Below are 5,626 nucleotides of genomic sequence, written 5' to 3'. Positions count from 1 at the left end.
AAGAAGAACTGGAAGCTCCGACACCCACTCCAGGATGCTGAGTTATGTGTTCTTCTATGATGAGATACCTTTTGTAGGGTTTGACTTTTTGGATAATGCACTTATGATTGTTACATGAAACCAAGTTGAATTGTCTATTGGAATTATTTTGTAAATGTCAACAATGTCAATCAACATGTTATTTTTCCTTCTATGTACCAATATATTATTTAATTTTCAGTTATTGATACTGTACTGTACTGAGTTGGGGTTTGCTTATTTCTGACATAACATGCATGGGATAACTATTAATGTCTTTATTTCTTTCCTGATGGTTATAATTCAATGCTGAGGTTTCTCCAAATTATTTAAGATGTTTAATATCAGTTAAAATTGTAATTCTCTGCCTGGTGGCATCCCTTCTGTGATATCTCATGGTAAACATTTACAATCATACAAATTCATTCAATTTTTAAACTTCCACATCTATCCAAAATGGAGCAGAGCTTTAAGTATATCTGACTATTTTAATTTTGAATCACACTGTCTTTAAGAGTCAGAGGTTGATCAAAAAGAACAATTATCTGGCCCCCCTTTACATAAACCATACATGCTAACTAGTGTACTTATTTCTGATTGGCTTTTTACCTTTAATTGCCCAACTTTGAGCAATCACAGTGAATTCTAGTTTGTGATAGAAAGACCCTGCTTGACTACTTCCTGTGTCTTAGAATATGGTTAAAGAAAACTTGAAACATGTCAGAAAAGGCTTGGAAAAGGGAAAATGAGAAAGAGAAAAAAACTGAGAACTGGTATCAAAACTGGTCTCTGCTGGGCCCCCTAGTAGGCCTTCTTTTGCTTATATCTTTTGGCCCTTGGGCATTTAATCATCTAACCAGCTTTGTTAAACAACAGGTAGATAATATGGCAGCAAAACCTATTCAGGTATATTATCATAGGTTAGCTATAGAGGATGCTTTGATGATGGCCAAGCTCACCTACACATCTCTTCCCAGTCCAGGCAAGAACAATTTTGTCCTTGAACCAAATGAGGTCAACATTCTTTTCGGCCTGCTGTCCTGATGCCTTTGCTGAAAAATCAATGAATTGTCACCCCTGCGTGCTGAGCTGGACAGTCAATGACGGGTAAGAGAGTGATACATTCACGAATAAAGGACCTAAGACAGGAGGGCCGCCATTAGCTGCTGCCTTATCCCCTGACAGACCCTGGCCACAAGATTCTCTTGGCCATGTGACAAATATCACTCCAAGCTAAGACAGACGCAGTTCTTGAGGGGCTCATTCCTGGACAAGCACAGCCATTTGGCCACCTTTTCATTTGACTATAAGGAAGGGGGAGATGTTGGGAGCGATGCCCTTGAAGTCCTACATTGCTGATGTTATTATTATGGTTAGAATTAGGTATGACAAGGTCATTTCAAAGAGGGCTTGATGGCTGTAAAACCAAAAGCTCTTAACGCTGTGACCAAAGATTGATGTTCTTCACAGAGCAGAGCATGCACTTTGTGATAGTGCTGTTTTTCTGAGAAGATAACATGCATTTCCCTGAATCACAATTTATCATTAATTTCATTTTGTCTCTTTTAGGGCTATTTTCAGAGTGCCTGGATGGACAGCAAAGAAATCAAACCAACCACTTAAATAAAAATTTATTGACAATAAATAATTTTATACATTAAAAAAAAAAAAAGAATTAGGTATGACTAGGTTCATGGAAAATCCCCAGCCAGCTGTAGAAGACTAATACAAATCTGGTGGTCAAGATGAATAATAATATGATACATCAAGATACCCAATGTGATGACCTGTAACCTTTCTAACATCCTGTCAACATTGGCCGATTCCCTGACCACACGAATACTGTGTCCTTGGCCTGCGTAAATGTTTCACACTTCCCCCCTCCCTCTGTTACCCATGTTATGGTATAAATTCAGCCTTGGGAAAAAAAAATTGTTGCCTTGATCAGGCTCTTTTCTTCCCATCCTTCTTCATATCTCTTGTCCCCCATTCTCTTCCAGGTACCCCCCAACACCCTTTGCTTACACATAATGTTATTTTCATAGATGTGGCCTGTCCTCAGATGCAATTTTATGTGGCCCATGGATTTTAGTCTAATGTTCAATTTTTTAAAATTATGACAAAAAAGAACAAAACACAGAAGTCGCCAGTTTACGTTCTTATGTGTAAAATTCAGAAATGTTATTCACATTACTATACAACAGCTCTACCAAACATTTGCATTAATGCAAAGCAGGCACTCTAAACCCATTTAAAAACTACTCCTTTCTTCCCATAGCCACTCCCTGGTAGCCAACATTCTATTTTCTGTTTCTGTGAGTTTGACTCGTTTTAGATACTTCAGGTATACAGACAGCAACTTGCAACATCTGACTTTCTGTGCCTGACTTGTTTTATCTAAGAATGTCTTCAGTGCTCTATGTCATAGCATGTGACAGGAATTCCTTTTCTTCTGAGTCTAGTATTCCATTGTTTGTATATACCTTGTTTCTGTAGTTGTCTGCTGCTGCCACCTGCTGGCTGTTGTGAGTACTGCTGCTCTGCCTAGGTGCTGTGGATCAAAAACAAACAAAACAAAAACAAAACAAAAACCATTTAAAAACTTTTACTTACCTACTTATTTGTTTTGTGCACGTGTGTGTGTGTGTGTGTGTGCGTGTGTGTGTGTGTGTGTGTGTGTGTGTGTGTGTGTGTGTGTGTGTGCGTGTGTGCGTGCGTGCGTGCGTGCGTCGTCGTCGTGCGTCGTGCGTGTGTGTGTGTGTGTGTGTGTGTGTGTGTGTAGGAGTTCACATAGCACATGTGTAAGGTCAGAGGACAACTCAGATGAGTTGGTTTTCTTCTTCCATGTAGATTGTGGGGATTAAAGCTCAGGATGTCAGGCATGGCTGCCAGCACCTTTGACCGGTTGAGCTGAGCCGTCTCCTAGCCCCTCCACACTATTTTCTGTAGGTTTTATATTATTTTACATTCTCATGAAAAGCGCCAACTGTTTCTCTTTCTCCGGGTGCTTCCCATCCTTCTGTTTGAGACAGTGGCCATTCTAATGAGCTCCAGGTAACAATAGGTTGATTTAAAAGCGCTAGTTTCCCCAGAAGGAGTTGGAGGTGCTCTGCGCGCCAGACTGCTGGCAACCTTCGCTTTTAGCGGTGAACCAACCAATCATTGACCACACACATGTAATTTGTTGTCGACAAGTTTTGAGAGCGTTAGAGGGAAGTTTCTAAATCTAAAGACAGAACGAAGCTGCGCCTGAAAGGCCCAGCAGCACAGAGGCTGCCTGGGAAATCCGCAAAGGCATTTCCTTCTCCCGCGTTCTGTTTCTGAGGACATTTTTGTTGAATACAAACAAGCATTCGCATCAGAAATACTTGAACATTCCTGAGACTATGACCTAAAAAATCATTTTCTGGAGACAACGCTCTGCGTGAGTTCTTTGATCATGCCTCTTGTTTAGAAACATAATTTTCAGTATTTTTAGTTTACTGACACAGCTGGAATTTTATTCAGTGATTATGTCTATATTTCTCAACTTTAGCCGCAGATACGTTCGGTCATCTTTTGTGGACGTTTCCTGCTAAGACTAATTTTCCTGGGTCAGGTTCTGCACCTGTGAGACTTTGTTTCGTTTTGTTGTGTTTTCGAAACAGGATCTCAGCTCTGACTGTCCTGAAACTCATTATGTAGACCAGACCAGCCGAGAACTCACAGAGAACTCCCTGCCCTTGCCTCTTCTGTACTGAGGTTTATCCCGTGTGCCAGGATGCCCTGCTGGAGAGAGCTATTTGACAAGAATATTTGATCTTTCAGCTATGTTAGCATGCTTTTCATTGGGTAACTTTTGCCTTTTTGAGTTTTATTTTGTTATCAATGCAAAGTATAGTCTTTAAAGGGCTATATTATGGGTTTATTTTATTATTTTATTTATTATTACTTTATGGTGCTAGGGACTAAAGCAACACATCATGTGTCTCCAGAAAATGCTTTGCCCTGAGCCCAGCTCTCTTTTTAGTTTTTGAGATGGGGATCTCACTAAGTTCTTCAGGTTGGACCTGGTTTCTAAATATCTGCTTTCTCCCTCCCTGTAGCAGCAGGCACTTCCAGGCCCGACTTATACTGTAGCTCCTAAGAACCACAGCTAAGAGTGTTCAGTCAGTCTTTTATTTCTCGATAATATCAAACTTGCCACATAATTTCAGCTAGCTCAAATTATTTCTACTATGGCCAGTTTTCCCACCCCTGGTGGCCAGCTCGACATGGACTTGAAGTCAAAATGTCAAGGTCCCAATGTCTACTTTCCACACAATCTGTTTTCGAAAATAAAAACTAGCCTGGGCATGTCCCCAGGGAGTCTGGGTCCGTATGGGTGAGTTACTGGTCTGTATGTGAGACACTCCCAGGGTCTCTCCTCAGTCTATCACCCAGTAGCCCTGTGTCTACACTTTGATAACCCAGTGTCATTACATACTGGCATTCTCTGGAGGTCTTTACCGAAATTCCCAAGATGGCTAATTAGACCCCGGCTTCACTGCTTGATTCACTGCCTTGCACTCTTTCCCCGCTCTCCAGTCATCTTGGACCTCCTGGCTATCAGCCCTGTGCTGATGCTCACATGACCACAGCCTCTGATCTTCCCCGTGTGACTCTGAGCTTTGTTCCTGTTAATGTTGTTTTTGACCTGCTGCAAACCTCCTTTCTTAGGTTTTTTGAGTTCAGCCCTCACCTTGTCTGGCTGAGTGCCTGTCAGCTAGGGCTTGGGACAGCCTTCTTTAACACTGACCTCTCCCTACCTAGGCTGGGCCTGCAGTGGATTTACCTTTCTTTACCTACACCCTACCATCCGTCTTACTATGCACAGCAGAATAACCAAAGGCTGGCTTATTAAATAGACTTTGTTACAAAGATGTGGCTGTATGGAAGGGATTCATAAAGTACAGTGCAGAACAACTGGGTTCCGTTATAGCTCCTGGGCTGCAGAAGATGTGGGGAGGGATCCATTGCTGGAAGCTGGATGGGGACAGTCCTGCCAACATGATATAAGACAGGCCATTGAGGAAAAATGGAGGAATAACTTTCCTAGTCACCACCTCCTGTCTCTCCCACCTGTCAGGGATTCCTGATCGGCTGAACCCAATTAGCACTCAAGAGAACAAGGGTCTCCATTGAAAGAATTCATTCAGACCATTGTCCTCAGGCAGGGAGTAGGGTAGGAAGGGTGGCCAACAAGATACCATAAGCAGGCTAGTCTCTCTGTTCATGGCTATCATGGTAAAATCAGGTTGAGAGGCGAGTACAGAGAAGGGTTGAAGGGGAGGGAATACAGCTTCTCCATACTGGAGGAGAATGGGGTGAATGCACCCACCTTTGCCAGGTACAGCTGTTGTTGGGGTACAAGTCATACCACCTCATTCCTTGCTGGTTGTCTGATCCACAACCCTGGTCCTGCAGTGGTTTTGCATCCGTGCAGCCCTGGGTTAGGTTACTGGTCCACTTTGTGGGTCCCTGGGAAGCCTTTGAGTTTTTGGCTGGGAACTTTGGAAGGGTAGGATCAAAGCCCCGGGAATAATTAAGGTGGGCACAGGAAGTTCTAAGAACACAGACCACAGGAGAG

At 42.5% G+C, this 5,626-nt stretch overlaps 1 non-coding gene across 1 annotated transcript; it reads left to right on the top strand.

Moving 5' to 3' along the window:
- The first annotated feature begins 1,409 nt into the window (after positions 1–1,409).
- LOC116897504 lies at positions 1,410–1,538 on the top strand. Its single transcript, XR_004387524.1, has one exon. It is a non-coding gene; the product is annotated as a small nucleolar RNA SNORA25 (small nucleolar RNA).
- Positions 1,539–5,626: the final 4,088 nt, after the last annotated feature.

Source organism: Rattus rattus, chromosome 3 (assembly GCF_011064425.1).
Source record: "Rattus rattus isolate New Zealand chromosome 3, Rrattus_CSIRO_v1, whole genome shotgun sequence".
Classification (NCBI taxonomy): Eukaryota; Metazoa; Chordata; class Mammalia; order Rodentia; family Muridae; genus Rattus; species Rattus rattus.
Note: the sequence above shows the minus strand (reverse complement) of the source record. Positions and strands in the feature narration are given on the sequence as shown.